General features: G+C 37.7%; 1 protein-coding gene across 1 annotated transcript in view; it reads left to right on the top strand.

Moving 5' to 3' along the window:
- PCED1B (PC-esterase domain containing 1B) overlaps nucleotides 1-12,130 on the top strand; it is a 113,089-nt gene that overhangs the window by 52,469 nt on the left and 48,490 nt on the right. The window lies entirely within an intron of this gene.

The following is a 12,130-nucleotide window of genomic DNA, read 5'->3' as shown; positions in this document are numbered from 1 at the left end:
ATAAGCCCAGATGTGATCTGTAATAAGATGACTTTTTTTTTCCTGTTTGACCCTCAGCCTACAGTACAGAACCAACTTCACCAGAGGACTATATGATTTATCAAAAAAATTATTCCATTTCCCTATAGCATATTATTCCATGCAGTGCTTCTTGTGATTGCAAAGATAAAGGCATTTTATGACCAATAATGAATGAATTATGGGCAATTTCTCTAGAATTGCTTTTCATTTTGTCAGCTCTAAGAAGGTTTTCACATTTTCACATTCATATTTCCAAAGAGTGTATGTGTATTGGGAAAACATTCTGATAACTAATTTGGAACATAATCTTTTAACAACTCCAAGGAGAACACAGATGATTTATTGACAGTTGTTTCTATAATTTTTCTACAATGAAAGAATTCATGAGGCCAAAAAGTTCCACCTTTTAATTACTTGTTCAAGTTCCTAATTGTAGGTTTTTGCGACTAACTCTTTGATTTTCTATTACCACTTAAAGTTGGTGGGCAAAAGTTGACTATTTGAGTTATGCACCCACAAAACTTTGTTCCTCTATTTTAAAAATGTTTCCAGGTGGCTGACCTACGGCCATCCTTTGGAGCTGGTTATGTACATATGCTGTTATTTAGCAATGTCTTCATAAGCTACTGGGGTATAATGTACAGTTAGTCCTAGACTTAATTAAAAATATCAATGCATAGTTATTAATTTGATTTTATATTAGTAAATGAAATTATAAATTTAGTGACAACGAGGAATCATACAGTAACAGCTGGATATATTAAGATCATTATTGTAGCATGATTTCTTTAAACTGCTCTTTATTCTCATCACAAACAATTTCATCTATTCCCTGCCCCACCCACATAAAGATCTTAAACAAACACTAGCTTGGCTTCTAACCGCTTAAGGAGAGTCCCTGGAATAACCTAGTCCCCCTTCATTTCCTGCCTGGGAAAGTTCAAGGCTGACAAGATAAGGCCTTTCCCAATCTCTGTGGGAGAGTAAAAGCCTCATTTCCATAAGTGCCAATTAACCAACCCAAATGGCCTGATCACATTGACCAACCTCTCCTACCTGCTTTTTGTAATTTTCCATCTCCTTGACTTTGCTCTAGCCCCCTCTTAGTCTCTATATCTCTACACAGTGTAGCTCAATTCCATACTGAAGTCCATTTCTCTTACTGCAGTAGTTACTAAAGGAAGTCAGTTTTTTCACCTTTAGTGACCAGTTTTGTTTTTCTTTAACATATGCAGCCAAAATCTTGAACCAAACCAATTAAAATATGGATGCATAGAAACTTTTAGCTCACCTCCGAAACATGTTAATAGCAACAGCCTCTGAATTAAGTACGGTAGAATGGCATCTGCCCAGTCATGAAAACAGGTGATATATATTCCAGTCTTGTAAGAGAATTTGAAATAATGCTCTATCTCAATCATTCTCACTAAAAAATGAAAGAATCCAAAGAAGTCTTTTTTGTAAGCAAGTAACTAAGCAAGACGAAACATGGTCAGAAATAAAGGGATCTCCCTTATCAAAAGGTTGATCTTCCTGTTGGTGATGACTTCTACTTCTGTTGAGCATTCCTGGTGGTGGTGACAGTGGAGGGTGGTGGGGCGGGGAGAAGGGAGTGCTGTTTTTCCCCACTGATCAACTGGGGAGATGAGATGGGGGCTGAAGTGGACATTATGGCTGGCTCTCCAACTGTCCCTCCTCAGATGATTCATCAAAGCCATTTCCCTTGCTTGTGATTGAGCCAATGAGCTGTGAGGTGTGGTTTGCTGGAGTTGTCTAAGGAAGGAGCCATTGGTCTTTGCATCTGGCACCTGGACAAGGATGCATGTGGACCAAGTCATGCTGGTAGCCCCAGGGAACAAACCTTAGGATGAATGAAGTTAGTGACATAAATAGCAGAGTGGGGCAATAAAAGGAAGCTGGATTCCAGATGATATTACTCCAACCCAGAATCGACCACCCTTTCAATCTGTCCCTGCTTAGTTATGTAGATAACAAATTCTCCAACTATTCATATTTGAATTGGCATTCTGTTACTAGAAGCCAAAAACATCTTAATTGAAACAGGAATCTGCATGGTGTTCTGCGAGTTTTCCCTCTCTGCTGGCGGAAGACGAGCCCACAAGGGGGAATGAGTGTTCTCCAAGGAGGGAAATGGGGCCTTCTAGCTCAAGGGTGCCCCTGCGCCAGGGGGCAAAACTGTCAGTGCGATCCGAGCAGGGAATGATGGGCCCCCTAAGACTCAGCCTGGTCTGCTGCTAGATAGAGTACACAGACATTTTGATGAAGGAAAGTGGTTGGGGAGGAAAGTGGTTGAGGAGAAGTAATTTTGAAGCTGGTAATTCTGTGAAGGCAGCTAATTGTGTGTGTGTTGGTGTTGAGGGTGAAGGCATTTTGGGGAGAGCTGGAGGAGGAGATGAACACCAAAGAAATGGATAATGATGAAGAGTACTGTGTACTGTGAGGGGATACTAAAGATTTTTTTCTATTCTGGAAAGATATGTTACATTTAAATCACCTAGCTTATTTGTTTATTTTTAAAGATTAGCTAGAACTTAGCTCAAAATCCATCTGGTCCTGGTGATTCTTAAAATAATAGGTCTTTTAAACCTCTTCCAGTCTCTTCTATGGCTTTTGGTCTTCTATAAATAGTCTGTGGTATATTCAAGTTATGTGTTTCCTCTTGGGTCAGTTTTGTTAAGTTATATTTCACACCAAAAAAAAAATCATTTATCCCCTCTCGATTTTTTCTTTTAATGTTGCCATTGAATCTAATGTTCTGCCATAAAATTATCTGTCTTATCCGTGATGGTCTCTTTATCATTCCCTATCGTGTATGTGTTTCCCTTAATCAAGCTCCTGTTGGCCTACCTTATTTGGTTTATTTATAGCCTTTCTACTATTTTGCTCGCTTCTTCGCTTTTTTGGTCATTATTTTCATTACTTACTATTTCAATTTTACCACTTTTGTTTGATTTTCTTCTACTATTTTTTTAAAGATAAGTATGACTGTTCTTTACTTTTCAGTCTCTAATCTTGACAAAGGCATTGATAGCTATAAATATTCCTCTCCGAGATTTCTATATGTCACTGGTTTGACATGAATAGTATTTCTTGTCATTGCTTTTTTTTGCCTTTTGTTAATTAATTTATTTTAATTAGTTTCAAGTATATAGTACATTGGTAAAACATCTCTATAGTTTGTAAAACAATCCCCTCAATTGCTCCCTCCCTCCCCTGGCCTAACACCTAGCCTACGTATTAATGCTAACTGCATTCCCTCTGCCATGTTCCACAACCCCATGACCATCCATCAGCTACTAATTTGTACTTCTTTAACTCTTCACCCCATTCTCCCAGCCTCCCAAACTCCCCTCCCCTTCATCACCAAATTGTCCACTATATTTGTGAGTCTGTTTTTGATGACTTTGTTCTTTTTGTTCCTTAGATTCTGCATTTAAGTGAAATCATATAGTGTTTAACATACGAAAATACAAATATTTTCTACTCAATACTTTCTACTAAGGGACATACAGTTTAATTACTATTTGGTTTTTATTTGTCATTACTACTAATTTTTTTGTCATTGCTCACTGAATCTCCTTGATTCTAAAAGAAGTTTATTAAAGAATTAACTTTTAATTGTATTTTTAATGAAATTCTCCTTGTAGTTCTAACACTTTGCTTTATATATTTAGCTGCTATATTATCTAACACATACAGGGTTATGAATAGTATATCTTTCATGTAAATTGTACTTTTTATGATTATATAATCCTCACCTTTATCATTGCTGGTGCTTTTAAACTTAAATTCTGCCTTATCTGATATTAATATTAGTTGCTCTTTTCTCTTTGTGGTGTCTCTTTGTCCATCCCTTTATTTTTTTTAGTCTTTTTAAAAAATCATTCTTTTTTCAAAAAAATCATTGTTTTAAGCATTAAAAAACAAATAAACAGTGTATGCTGGGTTTTGTTATTTAACTCAACCTGCTAGTCTGTTTTACAACAGAAAAAAATTAGTCCATTAAGCATAGTAACTATTTTATTAATGCTATTTACTTAATGTTTACTCTTGGTCTTACTTTGTGTGATGTTGTACATCGCATCCCAAGTACTTATTTATATTATAACTGGAAATTTGTACATGTTGACCATCTTCATACATTCTCTGCATTTTTGACTCAGGGTCAGGCATGTAGAGAAGACAGAGCAAACAGCACAGAATGAACCATCAGGGGTTAAATTGAATGATTTAAACCATGGCAAGTCATAGAAAAAAGAAAACAACCATCAAAAGAGGTGTAAAGAGATCTTCCCAAAGCTAATATGTAACTTACAGTACCCTTTGGGAAGTTCAGAATTATTATTTGTTTAGCTTTGTACACAAACATATAAATTTTTCCCCCATGAACATGGTGGAAAGAAAGCAGAATGTCTACATTTATAATGGAATTTGAGACATACTGCCTGAGAAGATTCACAATCACTAATTTTAGGATGAATATGATTAATCTCTAAAATACTAGAAGAAAAAATGTAATGCCCACATAAGAGACACTATTTTCATCAATTGTTTAAACATGACTCATCTAAAAGAAAGATTTCACATCTTAAAAAAAATGATAAGAGCTTCACCAATATGTCTCAGGTTTTTAATATATTTTGAAACATTGAAGAAACCATCTGTGGGAAATGCAACAGATGCATTAAAGAGTATTTATATTGAAACAAATTAAAATAAATATATATGCAAAAATGTCCAGTAGGTCCAGCAAAAAGATAAGGTCAATAAATGTTAGAGGAATCCAATTAAATCCTTTGTCCAAATTTAATCCAAGGCACTATTAGACAACGCTTGCTTTAGAGCAGGTTTTGGTCCACAAACGCAGCTAGGGTAAGCCTTGGAGGTAACCATTGCTAATTCAAAGCTCCCAGAGATAGCCTGAGGATTATTTGAAATTCATTCAATTTTTCAATATGTAGTTTAATGGGTTACAAGGAGAACATTTCCATTGCTCTTTTTAGAAGTCCATGATTACCTGAAGGCATGGTTGATTGGAAGGCTGTCAGGATAAAGATGACATCTCATGGAAAAATGCAGTGATCTATCCACAAAAAAGAGGGGATTCCACAGCCTCCTTCTCTCTGAAGTCTTGGCTGTCTGTAAGATGTATTAACTAGAGATCATATTTTTGTGGACACATTCCTGTGTATTGAGTTATTATATGTCAGGTACTTTGCAGATATTTTCTCATTTAATTCTCATAACCCTATGAGATAAGTACTATTGTTATCTTCATTTTACATATGAGAAAACATGGTCAGGATTAAAAGCAATGCAGTGTCAGTAATTAAGCAGAATTTGAAATCACACTGACCTCAATTTAACATCTTGGCCCATGACTTTGTCATTTCCTACCCTTAGCAGGTATCAGTTTACTAATTCTACCTTTTGTAGAATAAACTCTTAAAAGACTAGATGTTGAGGTTATAATTACTTAATAAACATTTTTTAATATCTGCTAACAGCAAGTCATAGATACCAAATGCCCAACATGCAATGTTTGGGAGTAATTATCTCAAATTTGTTTTATTCATCAGGTAGCTTGGCATCAAGGATACCTAGTTTGAATCTACCCTTCTCCGTGGTCAGGAACTAGTTATCCCTAATGGATTCAATGACTTCGCCCTTGTTTCTTAAGAATCCTCTTCCCACCACCATCCTCCTCCATACTATAAGTTATTTTACACTCTACCTACTCCTGAAGGGAAAATAGAGGAATGTGTGCATGTGTCAGGATATTTACCTTCACATTTACCATTTCCAGCACTCTTGCTTCCTTCTTGAAGATCCTAATTCGCAGCTAGCAGCGTTCCTTAGTGTAGGTCTTTTGGTAATGAATTCTCTGTTTCCATTTATCTGAAATTTGTTTCACCTTCAATTTTTAAGTGCTTTAATTGAGAAACAATTTACCTTCAGTAGACTGTGCCAGTCTTAATGTACAACTTGATGACTTGTAACATATGGTCAATTCCCTTCTTTATCCCTGAGCCCTCAGCAATCACTGACCTGCTCTATGACTATAACTTTCCATTTTCCAAAATGTCATGTAAATAGACTCATACAGTATGTACCATTTTGAGTTGGCTTCTTTTCCTTAGCATGATACCTTTGAGATTCAGCCAAGTCATTGCCTGTATCAGTAGTTCATTCCTTTTCATCATAAGGATATACTATAGCTTGTTTATCCATATACCCCTAAAGGTAACTGGGTTATTTCCAGTTTCTATTTCGGATAGAGCTGCTATAAAATAAGGGTACAAGTTTTGTGTGGATATGATTTTCATTCATCCAGGGTAAATATCTAGGAAAAATAATGCTGTAAGTATATGTTTAAAGTTATAAAAATATGCCAGTTTTTCAAAGTGCTATACCATCAACAGTGTATGAGTTTCAGTTGTTTTGCAACCTCCCTAGCATATGATATTATCAGTTTTATTTTAACAGTTCTAGCAAGTGATATCTCATTGTGCTGTTATTTTGCATTTCCCTAATCAATAGCAATGTTGAGCATCTTTTCATGTGACATCTGTATATCTTCTTTGATAGTCTTCAGATTTTTTACCTATATTTTTACAAGGTTGTTTTCTTATTGCAGGATTTTGAAAGTTCTTTATGTACTCTAGCTACAAGTCTTTGATTAGATATCTGTTCTGCAAATATAGTCTTTGAGTCTGTAATTTGTCTTTTTATTTTCTTAATAGTGTCTTTCAAAGAGAAGTTTTTAATTGTGATAAAGCCAAATTTATTATTTTTTAAGATGATTTTGGCTTTTGCAACTTACCTAAGAAATCTTTTATTAACCCAAGGTCACAAAGGTTTTTTCTGTTTTATTCTAGAACTTTTGCATTTTTGCATTGTACATTTAAGTCAATGATACATTTTGAGTTAATTTTTATATCCAATTCAAAAAAAAATTGAAGTTTTTTTTTAATTTTTGTTTTGCATAGGAATGTCCAACTGTTCCAGCACCATTTTTTGATTCCCTGACTCCATGTGTTCTCTTGGCTCTCTATTAACAGTTTATTTCATCTTTATTATATCTTTCAGGAATTTTATTTCACACTTGCATTGGCTAAGAACTGTTTTGAACTTTAGTAATAAAACGCTTGAATGCTTTAGGAAGGAAGAGGGAAGGGCAGGAAGGAAATAAAAAGCAGAACAAAAAAAGTTATTTGAAAATCTTTGGGCTTCTGGCCCTGGCATGTCTCCTGGCTGAGGGAGCACCAACCTTTCATAAAGCCCAAGCTTGGAAAGGTCTGAGCCTGGGGTCCGGACTTGGGAAGTCATAGTTAGGTGCCTACCTGAGGACCAGCGGCCATGGACAGCCCTGGAAGGGCTGCCTAAGCCTCTCCTAGGGAAGAGGATGTCAAGACAGAAAAGAAGGCTCTGAATGGAGGCTAGAGACTAGAAAGAACTCTCTCCCCTTTTGGTTATATTCAGGTTTGAGTTATTATTTTCAGTGTAAAATACCAAGATACTCCACATCCGAGTAGGTAATCTCTTGTTCTTTTTCTAAGATTCAGATTAGTAAATCCGAACAAGGCTAGTGTAAAATTGGAAGTCTAGAAAAAACTGTGTGCAGAAAGTTTTCCTCCTCCTTTATTTCGTCCTCCTTCTATTTGGAGAGCAAGGTCAAGGAACAATTAGTCAACCATCCAAATAATTCCTTTAGATTCAGCTACCAAAAATTGTGTAATCCTGCATGGTGGCTGGCTATAAGATGCAGAAATCTAGAGAGGTGGCACATCTGAATTATTGCTGGAATTGCAAAGCAGTTAGCGAGCCCTCCTGCCACTGCCACATTCCTCCTTGCTGAAGGAAGCCCCTTTGCTTCCTGCTGCTTCCTTGTTACCTTTGCATTCTGGAAAAGGCAGCATATGTTAGATGGCTCTCTTAGGCACTCTCTCAAATCATTGTTGTCTTAAAGTTAGAATCACACTAAGTGCTGGTATAATGAGACGTATGTGTATTCCTAAGGTATCGGTCATGTCCATCAACATTCTTAGTAAAATCGAGTCCACGTGTTCCGCTGTGATCAGCACATGTGATGCAAAGTTCTCAGTCAATCTCTTGATCCAGTCACTCTAGGCAAACCTAGCTTCAGGTTGAACTGATACCATACCAACCAATTGGAAACTTGAAAAGAGATTTAGTGAAGATTACATATATAAGAACCTAAAACTACTAAAGCAATTTAGTAAGTTGCTGAATGCTCTATACCTCCATAGAACATTTTACTTCCACTTTACTCATACTGTATTGTACTTTGCCATATTCACGCCTGTTCCCCCCATGTGCCATGAACCCCTCGGGGACTAGTCATTTCTAGTTCATCCATACGTCATTAATACATCTCATTCATCCTCAAGTTTAGAAGAGTGGCTAATTCAGAATGTGTGCTCGGTAAGTATTTGTTGACTTCGATTTAAAACTGTTTAATTCACTGCCGACATAGAAGGTGCTTTGCCACATCTGCAGATTTCACAGAGCCTGAAGAGCTGACGCCGTCGAGGGGATGCTGGAATTCGCCCCCAGCCAGTGACTTGCAATGTTGGGCCTCTAAAACCACAAAGAAATTAACAAGAATACAGGCAAAGACCCGTGTAAAAGCTATTTTTTACTGGGTTTTCATTTTTAATTGGTATAGGATGGATATCTGGCTCGACAGCTGCCCTTTAAGTAAAAAGATTCAGTTTTCAATGGCCTCAAACTTAATACGAGTAGGATGTGACAGCTTGCAATGCCAATGCAATCTAAATGATAAGTAATAAAAGCTTAAGGTGCAGTTTAGGAAAGTAGCACTTATTGCACTCCCTGCTGGTCAAGCCGCATGTAGAATGAAATATGCAGTTTCCAGCACTACGTTCTAAGGGGAGAGCTGGCAGTTAGAGCACGCCGCTAAGATAGGAACAGCCGAGGGTTACCCCGTGGTATGGGCATGGCTCGGAATAATTTGTGACTCACTGAATTCGACCAGTGAAAGGGGCCCAGTAATTCACCATGTAGCTAGGAAATTTTTTCTGTGTGTGGGTTCAGATTGAACTGTCTCTGTAAACCGATTTTAGCCCTTGGAAGACATATGGGCATCATCTAGTAGAGCCCTATTAGAAGCAGTAATCGTCAGGGGTTGAAGAAGCGAAGCACCCTGAAAGTCATACATCCTGGTACTTACTTACCTGGTATCTTTCAAATGCAGCCTTTAGCCAGGATTTTCTTGTGCACAGATGCTGTGAATCCTCCTTCTGCCTCAGCGCAGTGCCTCAGACTGCCTGTTGCCACACCAATGCCAGAAGCCTAGACCGATTCTGCTGGGACTGGCTACCAACATGGGGAACTCGTAGAAAATGTAGAAGCAGAGACAGGACCAGCCACAACAAACTTCCTTGGTACCTGCTTCTGCTTTGGCTCCTCCTGATGCCCTCTAATCTCCTGCGACCCCCCTCACCCTGGTCTTGCGCACGACTGTCCTGCAGCAGCACCCTTCTGCCCTCCTCACCCTCTGGCACTGAATCCTGACTCGCTCAGACTTCTGCCTCCTCTGGATTCTGTGTTCACTGCTCGCTGGCATACTCTACCCACTGGTATCGGCATACACCTCCTTACTCAGACCCCCTCATCTTAGCTCCTCATCTTTTCTAGAATTTACTTTTTCAGATCTAGAGCTCATTTGAACAAATGTGGCAATTTTGAGAAGATAGAAAAATAATTTATACACTTAATCTTTTTTTTTAAGTGGCTCCCTGTCTTTTTTGTCTCACAGCATAGAGGTTAAGTGCATATGGGTTAGCAGTCAGGCGTGTGCAGGTTTAAATGCTGGGCCTACCACATAGAGACTATATTAACTTGGGCAAGTTAATAAAATGGAAATTAAAACTAATGCATAGAATAATGAGATAATGTAAGTAAAATTCTAGAAAGGTATCTGGTTCATAGTAAGCCTAAATAAATGGCACTTATTGTTACTTATAACATATAATTATATACCTTTTTATATACATTGTATATAAAACTATGTAATTTTATATATCCAGATACTACAACACTTATAATTATTTTAAAATATTCCTTTAAACATCCCTGCTCAAATTCTTTAATTCTTCATTTATGATGTTTGGTAGAGGAGAATAAATCACAAATTATGGAAAAGGTAAATTACTAGTTGAGCAGAATATTTATAGTTAACATACAGTAATGGCTTCATCTTGGGAATCTGATCTTAGAAATTTAATTTTATTTCTCTCTCTCTTTTTTCCTTTTCTTTCTCCGCCCTCCCCCCCCCCCCCCCGCCCCGCCACATTACATTATATTAGAAGCAAAGTTGCCAAGTGCCCATAATATCTGGGCAACAAAAAATTGAGTTTGATATAAAAGTATTTATTTATTCTTGGGCTCTCATATTATTTGAGTTGGTAAATCGATATTAACTTGCACAGTATCCTCATATCCATAAATTAAATTAGTTCAGGGCTTTTTTCCAAAGGGCCAAACCTCAAAATTAATTTTGTTTGGTCATTATCTAGACTATTATAATGATTTTTAAATGCTGGGTCATAAACATTTCTAATGTATAAAAATCCCATTTGGAAATTTATCAACCTATCTGCTGTCTTTTTAATATTGGTGTGTCTTGTCTACTGGCTCTTAAAATAATATTATTATTCATTACTTTTCCTTCTTAAAAAGTGTCTGGATTTCAGACCAGCTAAAATCAGGAACACATAAGACAGAGAAGTCAAAGCTATCCCCAGTGTGTATGTACAGCAAGAAGCTGAGTAAAGAAATGGAGGAGAGAAAGCAAATAAAAAGACCATCCTTTTGGCACAGGCCAAGCAGTTTGAGATGTAGTATCAGCTGGGAAAGCTGAAGGAAATTTCCACAAAGGCCCTTTATATTCAACAAAGAGCCGACTAACCCCGGTCCCAGGAAGGGATGGTGGGCAACGCCCACCTGAATGATGCACTGAAGGAAGTTGTATTGTGTGTGGAGCCCCAGGTGGTTGAATTTTGTTTCATCCCTGCAGAAACAGGAAGGAAAGATTTCCTTCTGAAGGAAGCATTTGGCCAGATATGCACATCCACCCATCATCACCTCGCCGTGCTCCCATCACACTCGCACTAAAACCACACAGCCCTGATATCCATGGAGCTCCTGCTTCGCGATGGAGAGTTTGGTTGGAGAGAGTGCCAAAGGAGAAAGGAGACATGAGGATTGTGGCATCTTTGCCCCAGCCTAGGTGCCGTGGGGGTGGGGGTGGCCACCAGAAACTTACGGAATTTTTCCAAAAGCATGTTTGAGACTCTGGCCAAGGAATGAGTGCCAGATACTAACATCATTATTTTCATGGGAGAATTCCTAAGATTCTGAGTGAGGGTAAAGGCCAGAAGCTGAAAGAAAAGAAAGGACTCTCAATGCACTGAGATTTGCTGAAGTGCCACATGACCAAGTACAGCAGGGAATTAAAGAGAGGGCCTTTCTTTCCTCCTCTGCACAAAATCTAGTACCGGAGTCACACCCAAGACAATGGCACCTTTGGCATGAACATTTGACATTCTTACTGGAGACTATGTTGTGGGCAGTGGTACGTAAATCAAAAAGCAGACAGGCAAAGACATGAAGTGTAGTCAGCAGAAGGACATGGTGGACACCATGTAGTAACTATGTCTGACAGACAGGTCTGTGGGCAAACTTGAAGCACCTCTTTGGGGAGTCTCCAAAATAAATAGGGACAATTGGTGGGAGGTGTGCTAAGCTACTATTTGTTAAGATGGAGTACTGCCACGGGAAATTCCATGGGCTGGTGAGGCCAGATAACATTAAGTTTACACTTTTGAATAATAGAATGGCAACAGTCAAATAAATATCATGACACCATCTCAGAAAATAAAGAAAAAAAATAGAAAAGAAGGAAGGTACTAGTATCAGGAATTTAATGTAAGATGGACTTCATGCTGAACGATATAAAAATTTATCACCATTGTTTACAAAAGTTCTCAAGGCCATTGCCTATCATTTAAAATTGAAATTACTATCACTGGAAAGATGTGTT

The sequence above is a fragment of the Rousettus aegyptiacus genome, unplaced genomic scaffold (genome assembly GCF_014176215.1).
Source record: "Rousettus aegyptiacus isolate mRouAeg1 unplaced genomic scaffold, mRouAeg1.p scaffold_m13_p_2, whole genome shotgun sequence".
Taxonomy (NCBI): Eukaryota; Metazoa; Chordata; class Mammalia; order Chiroptera; family Pteropodidae; genus Rousettus; species Rousettus aegyptiacus.
Note: the sequence above shows the minus strand (reverse complement) of the source record. Positions and strands in the feature narration are given on the sequence as shown.